This window comes from Procambarus clarkii, chromosome 16, assembly GCF_040958095.1.
Source record: "Procambarus clarkii isolate CNS0578487 chromosome 16, FALCON_Pclarkii_2.0, whole genome shotgun sequence".
Taxonomy (NCBI): Eukaryota; Metazoa; Arthropoda; class Malacostraca; order Decapoda; family Cambaridae; genus Procambarus; species Procambarus clarkii.
In genome coordinates, this window is record NC_091165.1 from 30,218,505 (window position 1) to 30,231,258 (window position 12,754).

The following is a 12,754-nucleotide window of genomic DNA, read 5'->3' on the forward strand; positions in this document are numbered from 1 at the left end:
GAGATCTGCAGCACCACACCCACACAGCACCACGGGTGGTGAAGGATCTGCAGCACCACACCTACACAACACCACGGGTGGTGAGAGATCTGCAGCACCACACCCACACAACACCACGGGTGGTGAGAGATCTGCAGCACCACACCCACACAGCACCACGGGTGGTGAGAGATCTGCAGCACCACACCCACACAACACCACAGTTGGTGAAAGATCTGCAGCACCACACCCACACAACACCACGGGTGGTGAAGGATCTGCAGCACCACACCCACACAGCACCACGGGTGGTGAGAGATCTGCAGCACCACACCCACACAACACCACGGGTGGTGAGAGATCTGCAGCACCACACCCACACAACACCACAGTTGGTGAAGGATCTGCAGCACCACACCCACACAACACCACGGTTGATGAGGGATCTGCAGCACCACACCCACACAACACCACGGTTGATGAGGGATCTGCAGCACCACACCCACACAACACCACAGTTGGTGAAGGATCTGCAGCACCACACCCACACAACACCGCGGGTGGTGAAGGATCTGCAGCACCACACCCACACAACACCACGGGTGGTGAGAGATCTGCAGCACCACACCCACACAGCACCACGGGTGGTGAGGGATCTGCAGCACCACACCCACACAACACCACGGGTGGTGAGGGATCTGCAGCACCACACCCACACAACACCACAGTTGGTGAGGGATCTGCAGCACCACACCCACACAACACCACGGGTGGTGAGGGATCTGTATACCACATATGTCAGGCCAATCCTGGAGTATGCAGCCCCAGCATGGAGTCCATATCTAGTCAAGGATAAGACTAAACTGGAAAAGGTTCAAAGGTTTGCCACCAGACTAGTACCCGAGCTGAGAGGTATGAGCTACGAGGAGAGACTACGAGAATTAAACCTCACTTCGCTGGAAGACAGAAGAGTTAGGGGGGACATGATCACCACATTCAAGATTCTGAAGGGGATTGATAGGGTAGATAAAGACAGTCTATTTAACACAAGGGGAACACGCACAAGGGGACACAGGTGGAAACTGAGTGCCCAAATGAGCCACAGAGATATTAGAAAGAACTTTTTTAGTGTCAGAGTGGTTGACAAATGGAATGCATTAGGAAGTGATGTGGTGGAGGCTGACTCCATACACAGTTTCAAGTGTAGATATGACAGAGCCCGATAGGCTCAGGAATCTGTACACCTGTTGATTGACGGTTGAGAGGCGGGACCAAAGAGCCAGAGCTCAACCCCCGCAAACACAACTAGGTGAGTACACCACAGTTGGTGAAGGATCTGCAGCACCACACCTACACAACACCACAGGTGGTGAAGGATCTGCAGCACCACACCTACACAACCCCACAGGTGGTGAAGGATCTGCAGCACCACACCTACACAACACCACAGGTGGTGAAGGATCTGCAGCACCACACCTACACAACACCACAGGTGGTGAAGGATCTGCAGCACCACACCTACACAGCACCACAGGTGGTGAAGGATCTGCAGCACCACACCTACACAACACCACAGGTGGTGAAGGATCTGCAGCACCACACCTACACAACACCACGGTTGATGAGGGATCTGCAGCACCACACCTACACAACACCACAGGTGGTGAAGGATCTGCAGCACCACACCTACACAACACCACAGGTGGTGAAGGATCTGCAGCACCACACCTACACAACACCACAGGTGGTGAAGGATCTGCAGCACCACACCCACACAACACCACGGTTGATGAGGGATCTGCAGCACCACACCTACACAACACCACAGGTGGTGAAGGATCTGCAGCACCACACCTACACAACACCACAGTTGGTGAAGGATCTGCAGCACCACACCCACACAACACCACGGTTGATGAGGGATCTGCAGCACCACACCCACACAACACCACAGTTGGTGAAGGATCTGCAGCACCACACCCACACAACACCACGGTTGGTGAAGGATCTGCAGCACCACACCCACACAACACCACGGTTGGTGAAGGATCTGCAGCACCACACCCACACAACACCACGGTTGGTGAAGGATCTGCAGCACCACACCCACACAACACCACGGTTGATGAGGGATCTGCAGCACCACACCTACACAACACCACAGGTGGTGAAGGATCTGCAGCACCACACCTACACAACACCACAGTTGGTGAAGGATCTGCAGCACCACACCCACACAACACCACGGTTGATGAGGGATCTGCAGCACCACACCCACACAACACCACAGTTGGTGAGGGATCTTCAGCACCACACCCACACAACACCACGGTTGGTGAGGGATCTTCAGCACCACACCCACACAACACCACGGTTGGACTGACCTACAGTAGTGTTTGAGTCCTCCTTTAAGTGATGAAATACCCCCCAAAAAAATACTAAATGCCAAAACCAAAAAGTCCCTAATTTCATCCTCACAGTTTCCTATTTAGTGCCTAAAACTGGCACTATATATTGTGCTACCCGCTCCCCTGATATATGTGCCTGAGCCATACAGCTTCACCATTACAATTACGGATATCATCATATATCATGGTTGTTATTAAACGTATATTATACTACATTATTCTTAGAAATAATCCTCAAATTATGGTACAATGTACCTGTTGATAATCCTCAAATGTTACTTTAGTGTACTTACTAATCTTCGTTAAATTCTCTTACCATGAACTTGTTAACATTTCTTAATATTGCTAGAAATTACCTACTTAAAATTATCTGTTAGATTAAGGACCTGCCTGAAACGCTGCGCGTGTTAGTGCCTTTACAACAATGTAAAAACATCAATGCTACGTTCTCTCATAAACCTAATGTACTTTCTTGTACAATTATATATATATATATATATATATATATATATATATATATATATATATATATATATATATATATATTAATAATTCTAACACGAATTTTCTCAATCTTTCGTACATTTCTTTTCACTGTTGCAGGTAAATCAAAAATCAATTCTCCAAATTTCATTTTTATTTCTAGTCTGACGCGACACGAGCGCGTTTTGTAAAACTTATTACATTTTCAAAGACTTTAGTTTACAAATACACAACTGAATAGAACTTACGCATCTCCGACTTTGTTTATATCTGCATTTGAGAGAGGTGGATGGGGTGAGGTGGCATTAATAGGGTATTAATTTCATCAACACAAGACAGAACAAGAGGTGGCATTAATAGGGTATTAATTTCATCAACACAAGACAGAACACGAAACAATGGGTATTGAATAGAAGTGATTGTAGAAAGCCCATTGGTCCATATTTCTTGATGCTTCTATATTGGAGCGGAGTCTTGAGGTGGGTAGAATATAGTTGTGCATTAATTGGCTGTTGATTGCTGGTGTTGACTTCTTGATGTGTAGTGCCTCGCAAGCGTCAAGCCGCCTGCTATCGCTGTATCTATCGATGATTTCTGTGTTGTTTACTAGGATTTCTCTGGCGAAGGTTTGGTTGTGGGAAGAGATTATATGTTCCTTAATGGAGCCCTGTTGCTTATGCATCGTTAAACGCCTAGAAAGAGATGTTGTTGTCTTGCCTATATACTGGGTTTTTTGGAGCTTACAGTCCCCAAGAGGGCATTTGAAGGCATAGACGACGTTAGTCTCTTTTAAAGCGTTCTGTTTTGTGTCTGGAGTTTCTCATGAGTAGGCTGGCCGTTTTTCTGGTTTTATAGTAAATCGTCAGTTGTATCCTCTGATTTTTGTCTGTAGGGATAACGTTTCTATTAACAATATCTTTCAGGACCCTTTCCTCCGTTTTATGAGCTGTGGAAAAGAAGTTCCTGTAAAATAGTCTAATAGGGGGTATAGGTGTTGTGTTAGTTGTCTCTTCAGAGGTTGCATGGCGTTTCACTTTCCTTCTTATGATGTCTTCGACGAAACCATTGGAGAAGCCGTTGTTGACTAGGACCTGCCTTACCCTACAGAGTTCTTCGTCGACTTGCTTCCATTCTGAGCTGTGGCTGAGAGCACGGTCGACATATGCGTTAACAACACTCCTCTTGTACCTGTCTGGGCAGTCGCTGTTGGCATTTAGGCACATTCCTATGTTTGTTTCCTTAGTGTAGACTGCAGTGTGGAAACCTCCGCTCTTTTCCATGACTGTTACATCTAGAAAGGGCAGCTTCCCATCCTTTTCCATCTCATAAGTGAAACGCAGCACAGAACTCTGCTCAAATGCCTCCTTCAGCTCCTGCAGATGTCTGACATCAGGTACCTGTGTAAAAATGTCGTCAACATACCTGCAGTATATGGCCGGTTTCAAGTTCATGTCGACTAAAACTTTTTGCTCGATGGTGCCCATGTAGAAGTTTGCAAACAAGACACCTAGGGGAGAACCCATGGCGACCCCATCTAATTGCTTATACATGTGCCCATCCGGGCTCAAGAAGGGTGCCTCTTTAGTACAAGCTTGGAGTAGTTTCCTCAGAATATTTTGTGGTATGTCAAGAGGAGTACAGGCTGGATCACGATACACTCTGTCGGCTATCATCCCGATTGTCTCGTCCACAGGTACGTTGGTAAACAGCGATTCTACGTCCAACGAGGCTCTTATCCCTGTGGCCCGTGTGCCCCGCAGTAAGTCAACAAATTCCTTTGGAGACTTCAGGCTGAAGGCGCAAGGAACATAAGGAGTCAGCAGGCCGTTGAGTCGCTTCGCCAGTCTGTACGTGGGTGTGGGTATCTGGCTAATGATTGGCCGAAGTGGGTTTCCAGGCTTGTGTGTCTTGACATTCCGTCTTGTGTCTTGACAGCAGAGTTCCGTGCTGCGTTTCACTTACGAGATGGAAAAGGATGGGAAGCTGCCCTTTCTAGATGTAACAGTCATGGAAAAGAGCGGAGGTTTCCACACTGCAGTCTACACTAAGGAAACGAACATAGGAATGTGCCTAAATGCCAACAGCGACTGCCCAGACAGGTACAAGAGGAGTGTTGTTAACGCATATGTCGACCGTGCTCTCAGCCACAGCTCAGAATGGAAGCAAGTCGACGAAGAACTCTGTAGGGTAAGGCAGGTCCTAGTCAACAACGGCTTCTCCAATGGTTTCGTCGAAGACATCATAAGAAGGAAAGTGAAACGCCATGCAACCTCTGAAGAGACAACTAACACAACACCTATACCCCCTATTAGACTATTTTACAGGAACTTCTTTTCCACAGCTCATAAAACGGAGGAAAGGGTCCTGAAAGATATTGTTAATAGAAACGTTATCCCTACAGACAAAAATCAGAGGATACAACTGACGATTTACTATAAAACCAGAAAAACGGCCAGCCTACTCATGAGAAACTCTCCAGACACAAAACAGAATGCTTTAAAAGAGACTAACGTCGTCTATGCCTTCAAATGCCCTCTTGGGGACTGTAAGCTCCAAAAAACCCAGTATATAGGCAAGACAACAACATCTCTTTCTAGGCGTTTAACGATGCATAAGCAACAGGGCTCCATTAAGGAACATATAATCTCTTCCCACAACCAAACCATCGCCAGAGAAATCCTAGTAAACAACACAGAAATCATCGATAGATACAGCGATAGCAGGCGGCTTGACGTTTGCGAGGCACTACACATCAAGAAGTCAACACCAGCAATCAACAGCCAATTAATGCACAACTATATTCTACCCACCTCAAGACTCCGCTCCAATATAGAAGCATCAAGAAATATGGACCAATAGGCTTTCTACAATCACTTCTATTCAATACCCATTGTTTCGTGTTCTGTCTTGTGTTGATGAAATTAATACCCTATTAATGCCACCTCTTGTTCTGTCTTGTGTTGATGAAATTAATACCCTATTAATGCCACCTCTCTCAAATGCAGATATAAACAAAGTCGGAGATACGTAAGTTCTATTCAGTTGTGTATTTGTAAACTAAAGTCTTTGAAAATGTAATAAGTTTTACGAAACGCGCTCGTGTCGCGTCAGACTAGAAATAAAAATGAAATTTGGAGAATTGATTTTTGATTTACCTGCAACAGTGAAAAGAAATGTACGAAAGATTGTGAAAATTCGTGTTAGAATTATTAATCTTACTTTTTCGGTCATATTTAATAATATATGTCTACAGGAAAGACTGCTACCAAAATATACTAATATATATATATATATATATATATATATATATATATATATATATATATATATATATATATATATATATATATATATATATATATATATATATATATATATATGTCGTACCTAGTAGCCAGAACGCACTTCTCAGCCTACTATGCAAGGCCCGATTTGCCTAATAAGCCAAGTTTTCATGAATTAATTGTTTTTCGACTACCTAACCTAACCTTTTCGGCTACCTAACCTAACCTAACCTATAAAGATAGGTTAGGTTAGGTAAGGTTGGTTAGGTTCGGTCATATATCTACGTTAATTTAACTCCAATAAAAAAAAATTGACCTCATACATATTGAAATGGGTAGCTTTATCATTTCATAAGAAAAAAATTAGAGAAAATATAATAATTCAGGAAAACTTGGCTTATTAGGCAAATCGGGCCTTGCATAGTAGGCTGAGAAGTGCGTTCTGGCTACTAGGTAAGACATATATATATATATATATATATATATATATATATATATATATATATATATATATATATATATATATATATATATATACATATATATACATATATATATATATATATATATATGTCGTACCTAGTAGCCAGAACTCACTTTTTGGCCTACTATTCAAGGCCCGATTTGCCTAATAAGCCAAGTCTTCCTGAATTAATATATTTTTTCTAATTTTTTTCTTATGAAATGATAAAGCTACCCATTTCATTATGTATGAGGTCAATTTTTTTTTATTGGAGTTAAAATTAACGTAGATATATGACCGAACCTAACCAACCCTACCTAACCTAACCTAACCTATCTTTATAGGTTAGGTTTGGTAAGGTAGCCGAAAAAGTTAGGTTAGGTTAGGTTAGATAGGTTAGGTAGTCGAAAAACAATTAATTCATGAAAACTTGGCTTATTAGGCAAATCGGGCCATGAATAGTAGGCCAAAAAGTGAGTTCTGGCTACTAGGTACGACATATATATATATATATATATATATGTATGTATGCAAGCAAGCCTGAATGGTCCCCAGGACTATATGCGACTGAAAACTCACTCCCCAGAAGTGACTCGAACCCATACTCCCAGGAGCAACGCAACTGGTATCTACAGGGTGCCTTAATCCGCTTGACCATGATGACCGGACAAAAGGAAGTGATAGCTGAAGCTATTTGAACCACTTCCCCGCCTGGGGAAGGATGGGAAGCTGCCCTTTCTAGATGTAACAGTCATGGAAAGGAGCGGAGGTTTCCACACTGCAGTCTACACTAAGGAAACAAACATAGGAATGTGCCTCAATGCCAACAGTGACTGCCCAGACAGGTACAAGAGGAGTGTTGTTAACGCTTATGTCGACCGTGCTCTCAGCCACATCTCAGAATGGAAGCAAGTCGATGAAGAACTCTGTAGGGTAAGGCAGGTCCTAGTCATCAACGGCTTCTCCAATGGTTTCGTCGAAGACGTCATATGAAGGAAGGTGAAACGCCATGCAACCTCTGAAGAGACAACTAACACAACACTTGTACCCCGTATTAGACTATTTTACAGGTACTTCTTTTCCACAGCTCATAAAACGGAGGAAAGGGTCCTGAAAGATATTGTTAATAGAAACGTTATTCCTACAGACAAAAACCAGAAGATACAATTGACGATTTACTATAAAACCAAGAAAACTGCCAACCTACTCATGAGAACCTCTCCAGACACAAAGCAGAACGCTTTGAAAGAGACCAATGTCGTCTATGCCTTCAAATGCCCACTTGGGGACTGTAAGCCTCAAAGAACTCAGTATATAGGCATAAGAACATAAGAACAAAGGCAACTGCAGAAGGCCTATTGGCCCATACGAGGCAGCTCCTATTTATAACCCCCCAATCCCACTCATATACAAGTCCAACCCATGCTTGAAACAATCGAGGGACCCCACATCCACAATGTTACGTGGCAATTGGTTCCACAAATCAATAACCCTGTTACTGAACCAGTATTTACCCAAGTCTTTCCTAAATCTAAACTTATCCAATTTATACCCATTGTTTCGTGTTCTGTCTTGTGTTGATACTTTTAATACCCTATTAATATCCCCTTTGTTATGTCCATTCACCCACTTGTAAACCTCTATCATGTCACCCCTAACTCTTTGCCTTTCCAGTGAATGCAACTTAAGCTTTGTTAATCTTTCTTCATATGAAAGATTTCTAATTTGGGGAATTAACTTAGTCATCCTACGCTGGACACGTTCAAGTGAATTTAAATCCATTCTATAATATGGCGACCAAAACTGAACTGCATAATCTAAATGGGGCCTAACTAGAGCAAGATATAGCTTGAGAACCACACTAGGTGTCTTGTTACTAACGCTGCAATTAATAAATCCAAGTGTCCGATTTGCCTTATTACAAACATTTATGCATTGATCCTTTTGTTTTAAATTCTTACTAATCATAACTCCCAGATCCCTTTCGCAATCTCAACACCATCTAGCTCGTATCTTGTAACTCTATCATCATTACCTAACCTCAGAACTTTACATTTATCAGCATTTGTTACGGCCCTACTGGGGCGTAACCGGGTTCTTTTCTGATGTTATTAGAACTTGGGAATCCGGCCCCAAGTTAGTAGTGGTTTTCAAGGGGTGTGTTCCGTAACGCAAGTAAATTAAAGGGGAAGGGATACAAATTCACTAAATTAAATATATAATTACCACCACCAATAAATAAATATATAAACTGTCACACGGGGGGTATAAACACTATAATGTACAGTACGGTCTTCCTCTGAAGACGCGGAATGTTTCACGGTGCTCAAGATGAGGAGCCTTGGTTCTCTTCTCGTGGCCTCACGATGAATCCTTAGATTCTCTAGGCGAGTCTACCCCGGCCACAGGTCAGCCAAATCACAGTTCCACTGGGTGCACCGTCGTGGAGGCCTTCAACCACAAATCCAGCCTGTAGCTGGCAGGTTCCAATCAGCTACGCTGCGTAGGCCACTCCACGACCGATACTAGGGTTGCGAGCCCTAGGCAGGAGCCTCGTGTGATTCCGCTGATCACTCTCCTTTCGCTACACCCCAGTGGCGAGTCTTCTCCACCAGTCAGCCCCGGGTACGACAATTCCTGGTTCTGCCACGTCACAAGCAGGCTAACACAACAGTGTTCATCCAGGGGGTGACTCACAGCTTCTGCAGCAAACACGTGGAGATACTATGGCTGCCTTGGGTAGACTGCCCCACCGTCCAATACAGCAGTCCCAGGTCGACTCTGTAATCAGACACGTCATCAGTACTAGTTACACTCTAGGGCACCTCACTTACAGGCTTAGACACAAACGTCCACCTATCCACTCCATAGATGGCGTTGCTGTCTAAGCGTCACCTCACCAGAGGTCAGCAGCGGCTACGTTACGAGCTGATTAGAACGGGAAACCAGCCCCTGTGGCCGGTATATCCTGTCCTCACTAGATGGCGTCGTCCATTCGGAGGGGGTTTCGGGAGCTGACCGGCAGATGGCATTGTCGTCACTGCTCCGTGCTAGGACGCTGGGCTCAGGTCCATAACAGCATTAAACTGCATCTGCCAATCCTTTGACCATTTCAAAACCCTATCTAGATCAACTTGAAGTGTTAGTGAGTCCTCCGAATTAATTTCCCTACCGATTTTCGTATCATCGGCAAATTTGCAAATGTTGCTACTCAAACCTGAATCTAAATCATTTATATATATTATAAACAACAGAGGTCCCAGGACAGAGCCTTGAGGCACTCCACTTACAACATTTTCCCACTCTGACTTGACTCCATTTATACTAACTCTCTGTTTCCTTTGGTATAGCCATGCCCTAATCCAGCTTAATATAGCACCCCCAATACCATGAGACTCTATCTTTTTAATCAGTCTTTCATGTGGCACTGTATCAAAAGCTTTGCTAAAGTCAAGGTACACAACATCACAATCCTTACCACTATCAACTGCCTCAACTATACTAGAATAAAACGATAACAAATTTGTTAAACATGAACGGCCATTTATAAAACCATGTTGCGACTCAATTATTAATTTATGTTTTTCAAGATGAAGACTAATTTTATTTGCTATTATAGATTCGAGTAACTTTCCCACAATAGACGTTAGGCTAATTGGTTGATAGTTAGACGCAAGTGATCTATCTCCTTTCTTAAAAACTGGTATCACATTAGCAACTTTCCAAAACTCTGGCACTCTGCCTGACTCTATTGATTTATTAAATATGGTTGACAGTGGGTCACAAAGCTCCTCTTTGCATTCTTTAAGCACCCTGGCAAATACTTCATCCGGCCCTGGGGATTTGTTTGGTTTTAGTTTTACTATTTGTTTAAGAATATCCTCCCTGGTAACTGCTAAACTCGTCAACCTGTCCTCGTCCCCACCCACATAGACTTGTTCGGCTGAAGGCATATTGTTAAGTTCCTCTTTAGTAAATACAGTTACAAAATATTTATTAAAAATACTACTCACCTCTTCATCACTATCTGTTATTTGACCTGTCTCAGTTTTTAATGGACCTATCCTTTCCCTAGTCTTAGTACGATATAACTGAAAAAACCCTTTAGGATTTGTCTTTGCTTGCCCTGCTATGCGAACTTCATAGTTTCTTTTTGCTTTCCTTATCTCTTTTTTAACATTTATAACCAGTTGTACGAATTCCTGTTCTAAAGTGACCTCCCCATTTTTAATCCTTTTGTACCAAGCTCTCTTTTTACCTATAAGGTTCTTCAAATTCTTTGTTATCCACTTTGGGTCATTAGTATTCGATCTTTTCAATTTGTATGGTATACTACGTTCCTGTGCTTTGTTTAGAATATTCTTAAATAAGTTATATATTGAATCCACATCGAAATCCCCATTTAAGTCACCTATCGCTGGGTTCATGTCTCGCTCCAAGACCTCCAAGATGGGCCCACACCCCATACCCAAGACTTTCCAATCAATTTGACCCAAAAAATTTCTTAGGCTATTAAAATCAGCTTTTCGAAAATCTGGCACTTTAACAGAATTTTCTCCTACAGGTCTATTCCATTTTATGCTAAATCTGATTTCTTTGTGATCACTGTTCCCTAGCTCACTCCCTATTTCGATGTCATTAATTTGTGTTTCCCTGTTAGTTAACACTAAATCTAAAATATTATTTTCCCGTGTTGGTTCCTTAATGTGTTGCGTAAGAAAGCAATCGTCAATTAATTCTAGAAAATCTTCTGCTTCACTATTCCCTGTTTTGTTCAACCAGTTTATTCCACTAAAATTAAAGTCACCCATGACATAAATACTGTTAGATCTAGATGCTCTAGATATTTCATCCCATAGATGCTTTGCTTCCATTCTGTCTAAATTTGGTGGCCTATATATAACTCCTATTATAATATTATTTGCTTTTTCGTTTAATTCTATCCAAATAGTTTCTGTGTGTGGCTCAGTTTTGATTCCCTCTTTGAGACTACATTTCAAATTGTCCCTAACATATATGGCTACTCCACCTCCTCGTCTAATATATCTGTGTGAAATAGTTTAAATCCATTTATTTGATATTCAGCTAATAGTTCTCTATTTTCTACATTCATCCACGTTTCGGTAAGTGCAATAATATCAATTTTTTCTGTGCAGACAAGAGCATTTAATTCGTTAATTTTGTTTCTTAGACTTCTACTGTTAGTGTAATATACCCTAAGTGAATTGTTATTTTGAGGCCCTTCTCTTTCCCTGATCATTTTGCCAATTCCTTTCTCCCACAAATACATATTTTTATTACCTCCTTCCTCCAAATAAATTCCCATACCTCTATCTACTAACAGTTTAAACCCAAACAAACACCTCTAACCACTTCTTCCAACGAGTTCGCAACAGCAACAACCCCAGCTCTCGATAGATGCACCCCATCACGAGCATACATTTCATTTCTTCCATAGAAGTGTTCCCAGTTGTCTGTGAAAGATATTGCATTTGATTTGCAATATCTTTCCAGCCGGCAATTGACACCAATTGCCCTCGACATCCATTCATTTCCCACTCCCTTTCTTGGAAGAATGCCACATATGATCGGGATTCCTCCCTTGCTCCTAACTAATTCAATGGCTGTCCTGAATCTCTGTATTAGTTCCTCACTCCTAACTCGTCCAACATCATTACCCCCTGCACTAATACAAATAATGGGTTTGTTTCCATTTCCCGTCATAATATCATTCATGTTTCCAACAATATCACCAATTCCAGCTCCCGGATAGCAAACCCTTAATCTGGTTCCCCTATCTCTGGTACAAAACGTTCTGTCTAAATACCTCACCTGGGAATCTCCCACAACCAAAATTCGCTTCGATTCTCCCTTTTCCTTTCAACACGACACAACAACACGACAAGGCACGACAACAACATCTCTTTCCAGGGGATTAACGATGCATAAGCAACTGGGCTCCATTAAGGAACATATAATCTCTTCCCACAACCAGACCATCACCAGAGAAGTCTTAACAAAAAACACGGAAATCATCGATAGATACAGCGATAGCAGGCGGCTTGACATCGGCGAGGCACTACACATCAAGAAGTCAACACCAGCAATCAACAGCCAATTAATGCACAACTATATTC